The 11040-nt window shown below is 35.3% G+C and overlaps 1 protein-coding gene across 1 annotated transcript in view; it reads right to left on the reverse strand.

Annotated features, from left to right (window-relative positions):
- Positions 1-10841, reverse strand: part of HMG20A (high mobility group 20A) — a 69979-nt gene extending 59138 nt beyond the window's left edge. Inside the window, exon 1 of the mRNA XM_004688001.2 lies at positions 10347-10841. The gene's annotated coding sequence lies outside the window, so the exon portion shown is untranslated. The remainder of the gene's footprint in view (positions 1-10346) is intronic.
- Positions 10842-11040: the final 199 nt, after the last annotated feature.

The following is an 11040-nucleotide window of genomic DNA, read 5'->3' on the forward strand; positions in this document are numbered from 1 at the left end:
TGAACAGCTTTCTTTTTGTGGATCATCTTTTCAAGTATTTTTGTCCTATTTAAATTTGATTGTCGTTTCCTTTCTGATTTTTAGGAATTCAACAAGTCCTTTACTGGATACATGAATTAAGCACTAATGATTAAAAATTTCATCCTTTCCTTATTATATTGCAGTGCCACTGATGTCATAAATCAAGTAATCTCACATGTGTGGGACTGTTTCTGGGTGCTGTATTCTTTTCCACAGATTCATTTGTCTATCCTTGTGGGAATATGTTGCTAATTACTGTAGCTTTAAATAAGCCTAGTCACCTGCTAATGAAAGTCCTAATCAAGATTGTCTTACCTATTCTTAGTTCTTTACATATCCAGGTGGATTTTAGAATCAAATTGTTATTCCCTTTTCTACCCTATATACAAACCATCTAGGATTTTATTAGGATTCCATTAACTTACAGACCAATTGGGTAGAATATTTTTCCAGTACTGACTCTTTGGATCTATGGCTAACTTACTAATTCTTACTTAATTTCTCTCATTGGTTTTACCATTTTCTTAGCTTGTTTTTTTTTTTTTTGGTAAAGATTTATTTATTTATGCATAGAAGAACTGGAGTATAGGCCAGAGGGGCAGAATCCCTACATCACCAGGGATTCTGTCTTAGGTCTTGCAAGCTTAAATTTCTTTCTGGAAATGGTATTGTTGCTATCAAGTTTATTTTCTAAAATTTTTGTTGGTTGTTTACAAATGTAAGTTGATTCTGTATTTTGACTCTGCATCAAGTAAGTAGTCTTGCTAATTCATTTATTAATTCTAATAATTTATTTGTTGACAAAGAGTTTCTACATTTCCTAGAAATACATTTAGATTCATAAAAGAGAATGGCCTATCTATTAAAATGTCTCTGTTAGGTTTTGTTATCAAGGCTTTGCTAGTCTCAGAAAAGTTATATTTTATGGAGGAGTATGAGTAACACTGGTATTACTATTTCTTTAAACATCTCTAAGAATTTAGCAATGAATTTGGTTTTCTTTGTAAAAAATTTTAAAATATAGACAACTTGTCCTTTTCATCTAAAATTTCAAATTTGTCTGCATTGAGGTTGTTTCATAATATCTTAAAGAGATATAGTCTTCTCATTCTGAATGTTGGTAGTTTGTGTTCCTTTTTCCCTTGCTCAGTATTGCAAGAGGTGTACATATTTTACTGATTTTTTTCAAAGAACCAACTTTTTTGGCTTTGTTGATATTTCCTACTGTGCATTTATTTTCTACTTAATTAGTAACTTTTTATAATTTTCTTCTTCTTACTTTGGATTTAATTTGTTCTTTTCCTAATTTCTTGAGATAGATATAAATCACTCATTATCCATTCCTAATGTAGCCATTTAAGGTTATATAGCTTCCATCAAGTATAGCATTAACATATTCACATACATTTTCACATGAGGTATTTTCAATATCTTTCTGTTGCAAACATTTTAACTTCAATTTTGCTTTCTTTTTTTGATCCCATGTATTATTTAAAAATGTATTTTGGGGTAAACTGTTAGTTACTGTTTGATATCAATTATACTGTGACCAGATAACATACTCTGTTATGGGGACTGTATTGCTTTATGACCCATCACCTGACCTGTTTTGGTTAAAATCCCACGTAAATTTGTAAAAACACTTTTTAAGTTATTGTTACTAGAGACGCATTTATAACTTTTATATTCTTATGGTAGAATGACCCTTTTATATATATGAAATATTCTTTCTTCTAGTCATTTTTACTGTATTCAAATCTACTGTGTGTTATTTATAAAGTATGTATCCTAGCTTTCTTCTGGTGTTTACAAGATATGTGTTTTTTATTCTGTTACTTTTAATCTTTCCAGGTTTTTACTTTTATGGTGTGAATTTCATAAGACAGCACATAGTTACACTGTACAAGGCACTGACAATTACTGTATTTTTAACTGAATTTTTGATAACATTTATTTCTTGTGTGTGATGTTATTCTCGTTTCTTCCTGTCCAGTGTTATATGTCCTTTTCCTTTTGAATTAATCTAGTTTTTCATATTAGTTTTCTTCTAGCTGTGCATTCACTTAACTGTTCTTTAAATGATTACAGAGGAGATCACAATGTGCATCGCCAATTTATTTTAGTCAAATAAAGCATTTAGTAATTCTAAAACTTCCCAGGCAAGGGTAGGACTTTTGTTATTTTTTTGTGACCATTTCTACTGATGCTACTTTTAGTATTACTGTTATCATACACCTTAATTCTCTATATATTTAATCTTCCCCAAAGATGTTTTATAATCAGTTTTAAATAAGACATATCCATGTGTTTATCCTTTCTGCTGTTCTACATTCCTCCCTTTGAAGTTTTCACGTTTCTTACTAGGATCATCTTTTTCTACTTGAAAAAATAATCAAAATCAATACACAAAAATCTGTTTCTTTTATAAATGCAAACAATCAACTAGCTAATAGATTAAAAACAATTCCATTTACAACTGCATAAAAAAGAAAGATACCGAGGAATAAACGTAAACAAGGAAATGAAAAGACTTGTACAATGAAAAGTGTTAAGACTGATGAAAAAAACTGAAGAAAGGACGACGAAACAAAGATATTACATGTCACAGATAAGGTTAACATTGCTAAAATGGACATTGTATCTAAAGTAGCATACAGATTCAATGCAATCCTTATCAAAATCCCAAAGTCATTTTTGAAAGAAATAGAACCAGAAAAGACCATGAATAGACAAAGGAATCCTGAGGAAAAGACAAAATAGAAGTATCATGCTCCCTGACTGCAAACCATACTACACATCTGTAATCATTAAAATAGCTTGGAAGAAGAATAAAAACACAGATCAGTGGAACAGAATTGAGAGTCCAGAAATGAACTTACACACAGTGGACAACTAATTTACTAAAAAGAAGCCAAACAAATATGGTGGTGAAAGGAGAAGTCTCTTTAATAAATGGTGCTGAAAGTACTGGACAGCCACATACAAAAGAATTAACACTAGATCACTATCTTAACAGCATACACAAAAATTAATTCCAATGGACTAAAGACTTAAATGTAAGACCTGAAACCATAAAATGCAAAGACAAAGTCATAGATGATAAACTCGTTAATAATTTGGTCTTACAGATGTCTTTGGGTATGCAACATCAATAAGAATAACAGAAGTAAAAATAAACAAATGGGAGTACATCAAACAAAAAAATTTCTGCACATCCAAAAAAAGTCATCATCAAAATGAAAAGGCAATGAAATGAATGGGAGATATTTTGAAATCACACATCCTACATGGGGATAATAGCCAAAAAATATACAGAAATTATATAATTCAACAACAAATAAACACCCCAGTTCAAAAAATGGGTAGGTGATAAAAATAAACAATTTTACAAGAAAACACACAGATGGCGAACAGGAACATAAGAAGGTTATTATTAAGGAAATGCAAATAAAAATCACAATGAGATATATTACCTCATACCTGTGAGAAAGGTTATCAAAAAGATAAAAAAATTGTGAGTGAAGTTGTGGAGAAGGGAATCCTTGTCTACACAGCATAGCCAAAATGGAAAACAGTATGGAGGTTCTTAAAAAATTAATAGAAATATGGTATAATGCAGTCATACAAATTCTCTGTATTTACCAGAAATCGAAAATACCAATTCAAAAAGACATCCATACCTTTATACGGCATTATTTACGATAGCCGAGATATGGAAATAATCTGAGTTTGTCAATGGACAGATGAATAAACAAGATGCTGTACACACACACACACACACACGTATATACATATACACGCTATTGAGTACTTCGTATAAACAAAAGATGAAAACATGCCATTTCTAACAAACTGGACGAACCTTATAGATGGGTATAATACTAAGTAAGTAAAATAAATCAGAAAGACAAAAATATATGATTTTATTCATGTGGAAGACACAGACACAATGAAATGAACAAAAAGCCAAAACAAACTTAGTCACAAACACTTGTGGTTTACTAGGGGGGAGTGGAGTAGAGATGGGTCAGCGAAACGAATACAGAGGATGAACTGTATGGTGGTAGAAGGAAAACCAGACTTCTATTGGTAATCATAATATAATATATACAGGGTTGAATTACAATTTTATATTCATGAATCTATAAAATGTTATAAACCAATGTATTAAAAAATTAAAAACTAAAAAAAATTCAAGTTTTTAAAAACTCAAAAAAAGCAAAACAAACAAACAAAAAACAAAACTCCAAACGTAACTTCTCTGCTAACTATTTCACTATGTACTTAGAAATAGAAATGGCAAAGTACCCTTTCAGACTGCCCTGCAGTAAAGTTTTGTAGTGCTACTGAGGGCGTCACGGGGCACAAGAGGTCACTGGCATGGCAGGCATTCAGATTCTGCATTCTACCATTTATTGGACAACTGACCTAAGCCTCTAAACCTCAATTTCTCACATGCAAAAATGAAGTTAGTAGTATTTATAGTATCAAATTATTAGAATTAATCAAATGGAATAGGAACTGTGACTCAATACAGCTTGCATGTGAGTATCATTAAAATTAAAAAAAGGATCATTGAATAAAAGTGGGTTTCAAACTGATTCAAATATCTAGGTTGATTTGATTTCTAGAGTCATGAAAAATGCATATCCCTTAAAGAAGCCATTCCAGATGGAGGGGGAAATATAAAGGTTTTGAATTTCTTCAGTTTCATAGTGTAAAAACACTTGTCAAGTTAAAAGTAATAACCAAAGTGAAGAATAATTTTATGCCTATTTAATTAGCCAAAAAAAATCTGGTCAAACTGTGAAAATGACATATTCATATATTGGTGGTGACATCAAAATTTAGTACTATCTTTTAGGGAAATATGGCTATTGCGTTAAGGACTATAAAATGCTCACGCTCTTAGACTCAATAATCCCAGTTTAAGACTTTATTTCTAAGAAAATAATTCAAATAAAGAAAATAGCAGTAGTTTTCTTTAATAGTGCCTAGTACATAAAAGGTACCCAAATGCAAACCTTTATTTCTGCTTCTCCAAATCACTGCTCTTAGTTCCCTTTCATTAAGATTTATCTATTTTCATCATCTGGGGATACCTTTAGAATTAAATTCTACTACTGTCTAGTCCTGTTCTTTCATGGTGTCACTAAGTTCACTGCTGACTAGCAGTCTAAGTATCTTAGCCTATGATTTTTTTTTTAAGATTTATTTATTTATGCATCTAGAACTGGGGTATAGGTCAGAGGTGTAAGGGTGGTGAGAGGATTCACCAGAGACAGAGTGGGGAGCAGAACAGGATGACTCACAGAGTACACTGCTGAGGGGAGCAGTGGGAGGGTCAGGAGAGGTCTGCTGTGCCATGTGGGTCACCTACGGGGTGGGGATCGAACTCATGCTGAAGTGGCTTTAGCTTCTTAGTGCTGTGCTTTTAACCCACTCCGCCACCAGGGAGGGCCCCGCCTATGATATTTTCACTTTTGAATTCAGCTGACAAAGAAACCAAGTTGTTCATAAACTGTATCCCTAACCTAATAAAAAAATCTGAAGCATCCTTCAAGATCCTAAAATGTCTTTCACCTTTGTCAACATTCATCTAGTCTAACCATTCATCTCACTACTTGCTTCATTAAGACAGAATATAGCCATAAACCTTCATAGCTAACCTCACTTGATTCGCAATTTCTAATCCTGTACTAGGTACTTGTATTTCCCTCTAGGATTTGAGGAACAATTACTACCTCTTTAGTTTCATATCTCTTGCTTCCTTTTTCTAGCCCCATCCAAAATCTAAATTCCTCAAGTTTATTTCCTTTTTGATATATTGCACATATCACAAAATTTACCTCTACAGTATATAACTCAGCAGTTTTAGCATACTGGTCTACAGGTATTTTTAACCAAGGTTGTGCAGCTATAACCACTAGTACCCTAACAGTTCCATTATCCCTCAAAGAAATTCCATACCCACTAGCAGTCACTACTCATCCGCATCTCCCTTGCAATTGCTAATATACTTTGTTTCTAGGGATTTGTCTATCCTGGACATCTCATATATGTGGTTTCTGTTCCTGAATTCTTTCACTTCAGTGTGCAGGTTGATCTACATTGCATGCTTCATTCATTTTTTTAAATTGCTGAGTAATATCCCATTGTATAGCTGTACTAATTTTATTTATTCATTCATTCACCAAGTGAATGAATGGGTGTCTATCTTTTAGCTCGTATATACAATGCTATGAACATTTCTGTAAAGATTCTGTATGGACATATTTTCAGTTTTCTTGGCTATTTAACTACATACGAGAGAATGACTTAATCACACTTTCATTTGGCAGATATTTGAGCGTCTATTGTGTACTAGCTTTAGTGCTTCATGTTGGGTATAAACAGTGGACAAAAATAATCCATCAGTTCCATCATACGCCAAGGACCTATTCAACTTGGCAAAAGTTTAATGAATACTTACAATGTGAATGGCATTGTGCCAGGTATGACAGCAGAGACAGAGACAAGAACAAGATATAGGCTAGCTTTTTATGGTACTACATAAACTTCAATATGCAACAACAATGACACAACAGCAGCACCACCAGCAGCAGCAGCAATTGCATATTCTGGAGGTCAGTGGACAGAACAAATATTGTTAGGAGAGTGCAGAGAGCAGACAGACATTAGAAAAAACTGTGTAAGCTGAAGATGGTCTTGATAGAGGTCTTGAAAGAAGGTGGTATTTTGATTAATAGGATGCCTAGAGAAAAAGAAAGTGTTTTGGGGAGAAGATAGCAGGAACAAATAAAAAGGCTGGCTGCAGTTAGAAATTTTTTTCAACACATCTAAGAAAATGTAGCTAGATATTGGGAGAAGGACCCTGAGTGTTAAGTTTTAGGATTTAAATGAGCTTAGAAAAATGATTCAAAGTCTACCTATAATAACTGAAATTATTGAACCGATTCTACAACCTTCTTGAAACTTTTCTATTATATTTTCTAGCATGAGCATGTAAGTTAGTGATTCCTCTTACCCACAAGAAGAAGAAAATGTGCAGTTTTGACCACCAACTGAACGAGTAGACAGGAGGAGGCAGAATTTCTGTAATCCTAGAGCTGTATCCCCATACTTCTGGGTCTAAGTAAGACTAAAAAGACTTATGCAAATCCTAATGGCCAGAATAGCAAAACCAAGATTGGGGTAAATGGCATTCACTAAGATCACAACATTAGGTAATTTACACCTTATGATCCATACAACCCCATTTAGGTTTATGGCAACCTGAGGCAGTCTACACATCCATAACTTAGAAAGGTTAAGTAAATTGCTCACGGTTACCTAGCTAATGAGCTCAACTAATAAACTGTAGACATCCAGTTTTAAACACAGTGTGACTGATTCCATATTTATTTTGGGTTTTATCGCGTGAAAGAGGCTAGAATCATTATTATGCATAAATGAAGAGGGTTGAATATTTGACAGATTTGTATGGTCTGGAGCAAAATATCCAAAATTGGGTTTAGACTACCTTAGAAATCAACACCAAAAGAGATCAAGTCAGGCTCCTTCTTGATCCAATTTTAACAATGATCTTGTTTCAAGTTACAAAAAAGCAAAATTCCAGTTTTGATTTGAAAACTAGAGTGTAAACTCCTCAAGAACACGGATATTTGTCTGCATACACTAATGTATTCAATAAGCTTGCTAAAATAATGAAAAGTCATGTAGGGCTTATTCTCATTTGAATACTGTTGAAGGCCCTGAAATAGAGGTAAAGACTACAGAGTAGTAAGTTTAAAAAGCACTCAAGTGTTTAAAAACCACTCTCCTTAACACTAAATATGTGGCAAAAGCAACAACCAAAAAAAGCACACAAAAAATCAAGTTATAAAACATTAACATGATTTTACAAAGACAAGGTAAACAAAACAGTCAAAAGATACTTTTGCATTATATATAGCACTAGCACTCTGTGGATAATCAAATTTCAGTGAGGTGGAATCCAGGATTTTGATCTCCTGTTTTAATATTTCAAATGGCTCTGAGCAGAATCTCCAATGACTGTTTTAGACACAAAAAATAGGTATTTGAACACTCTAAAAATTGACTATTTCTTATAGATGGCAAGTAATGAAAAAAATCTCAAAATCATTAACTCAACAAAGTACACTTAAAAAACATTATTCTAATTTGATTGTACATTTGTATTGGAACACATTAAAAAAACTGCAATAAAGAGAGAAGAACAAAAATTTCTGGAAGATGAACAAGTCTTTCCACATAAACACTACTTTCAAAGAGATAAAAGAAGGTTCCATGGATTTTGCACTATTTCACAAGCATTTCTAAAATTTTTTTCTTTGATGGAACTGATGAATAGCTGCCACTTATCATAAAACATCTTTCTGATACGTGCTTTATATATTACTTTCTTCTAAACAGGTAGTTTTTTTTAAAATATAAGTTCATTTTTACATCATTTCTGTATGTGCCTTTTCCCATCTCAGTTGTAATCCCCATGGGCTTCCCATCACCAAATCACCTATGCGCCATCACCACAGTCCAGTACCTGCCACCCCTAGCCCCCCAATTTTTGATCCAATTCCCCACTCCACCCCTGTAAAATGTCTCTATTTGAACAGTTAGTTTTTTAAGCTGCTCAAATCCTTCAGCTGGAGGACTTTTTCTGGAATTTTTCTTATTTCTATTAAACTACATTTCTTGCATGGAACAGAATAAAGACCAATTTAATAAATTCCTTTGCTTCCCAAAGACAGCTTTCAAAAGGCACTGTTATTACATCTCAATTAATCAATATTTTAGCTATCTTATCTCTGTTTCTTTCAACAATTCCTAATACAATAAGTAATTTGCAAGGGTGATCATATTTTCTTCTATATTACATTAATACAGAACACTTTCTGTAATCAATTAAGAATTGCTTGAGGCAGTCTACACATCTATAACTTTCTATTAATGAAAACTTTTTTCTTGTCTTTTCAACTGCTGCCTAAACTTTATAGTCTTTTAAGAGACAACTCATTCACTTTATATAATAAAAAAATCTAAAAAGAAATAGATTTAAAATAATTGCGAATTTTAAAAAGTAGCAAATTCTGAGATTAGACACAATTCCAAAGGGAAAAACACACAGGCTTTACTCTATATAAAAGTAATTAGTGGCTATTACAGCTAACTTGCTCTTTTAATACTAAAGTTGTAGAGATTTTGTAATGTCCAAAAAAATTGATTCCTTCAGTGCACATACTCACACTCAAGTATTGTGGTATTTGAAAACAGAAGTCAGGCAATCAAAACAGTTGGGTATTTATTACCTGTACGCATATAGTTTCTTATACAACACTGACATTATGGGAAAAATAGAAAGTTCTTACTCATCTTTTGTCATTTGTGAGTCAGTTTCTTCCCCTACTAAAAATCTGAGCTGAATCTCGTTATCCTTGCAGCATGTTTTAAAAACCATCGAAGCTAAATTTCATTAAATTACAAAGGGGGTGAGGGTGGGCAGCTATACTAAAGTCTAACTTTCACAAGTGCTACATGTCAGCTACGTGTAAAGGATGTTTAAGCCTGAGAATGCTGTTCCCAGGCACAGGGCAGGTCTGAAATCAACAGGCCTAAGGATTCAAGTTACCAATCCCATCAGTCCAGGTAATACCAAATATGGGAGCAGTTCACCCTAGTAAGGTGCAAAGGCCTCATAATTGATGTAAAATCTTAAGCCTTGTAACAAACCACCTCCCTAGAAGAGCGGTGAGGGTCCCTGTGGCGCCAAGGCAGAGACCACCACCATACTTGGTCAAGGTTGGAGAGGACTAAGGCAGCAAGTCGTCTTGTACTGATTATTAATGAAACAGCAGAAATTTCAGATTCGTTTAAGAACACAATTAAGATAACCTTGTCAGGGAGAAATGTGCCACCTTACACGTGGAAACAAATCTCCCATCAATTCTTACTGGGGTGATGATGAGGTGCACAACGTGGGGGAATCGCCTAACTTTTCATATAATACACAAGCCCAAATCGATAAGGTGCAGTACAGGTACATGACACCTCACCTCCACTACTGGCCGACACAGGAAGTGGATGATGCGACCCTAACCAACACCCTACCCCCACAGGAAGTGGGCTATGTTTCATCCTCCCCACCCAGGGCGCTCGGCCTCCCCTCCCCCAACCGGAAGTGCGGCGCCCCCATTCAGTGGGCCATAAACCGAGACAAACCAGTAACAACAGCGACAGAGGGATGAGTTTCAAGGAGTGAAGGGTGCCTCCGCCCAGGCACCCCCAAACTCGCCTTGCTTACTGACCTGCTGGCTTTAGGGGCAGGCCGGGTCGGGGCCTAAAGGAAGGCCCTCGCCTAGAGCACAATCCCTTGAGCCCCTCTCAATCGCCTTCACGCTCTTCACTCCGTCGTCTCACGGCAGGACAAAAATTCCTCCGCAGTGTTTAGTTTTGATGGCCTCTTTCCTCTTTACTCGAGTCGCTTCATCACCTTCCCATAGCTAATGTCTCTTATCGCAGTAACATTTAAACTTGTCCCGGTGCGGAGAAAAACAAAGTATTATTCCTCATACCTTCTGAAAAATGAAGGGATTACTTTGTTCAAATGTGGCGAAGGACTACGTGGTTACGCAAGGTGAGACTTATTTTCGCTAAGGTTTCTGGGAGATGTAGTTTTTTTAATTGCTAAGGCCTGCCGTAAGTATTGGGCGTTAGGTTAGTGAGGAGTGTTGACTGCGGGCTTCGAGAACATACGGTCTGTATGGAATCTGGCTGAATTCGGGGCTCTGGCAACCGCTGGACCAACACTTCATTCCTCTTTCCTTCTGGGACTTCACTGAACCTAATTTCCCTTCTCACGGCCCCTAGGTACTCATCGTTCCACCCCCTGGCTTGGCCCCGCCTTTTCAGCCAATCAGGCGCCCTCTGGGTCCCCCCTCCGAAGGTGGGAACGCAAGAGGCGGAGCTGAGGAGAGGGCCCAAGCCGGGCGCGCGCGTTTG

Source organism: Condylura cristata, unplaced genomic scaffold, assembly GCF_000260355.1.
Source record: "Condylura cristata isolate star-nosed mole 26May11 unplaced genomic scaffold, ConCri1.0 scaffold00023, whole genome shotgun sequence".
Taxonomy (NCBI): Eukaryota; Metazoa; Chordata; class Mammalia; order Eulipotyphla; family Talpidae; genus Condylura; species Condylura cristata.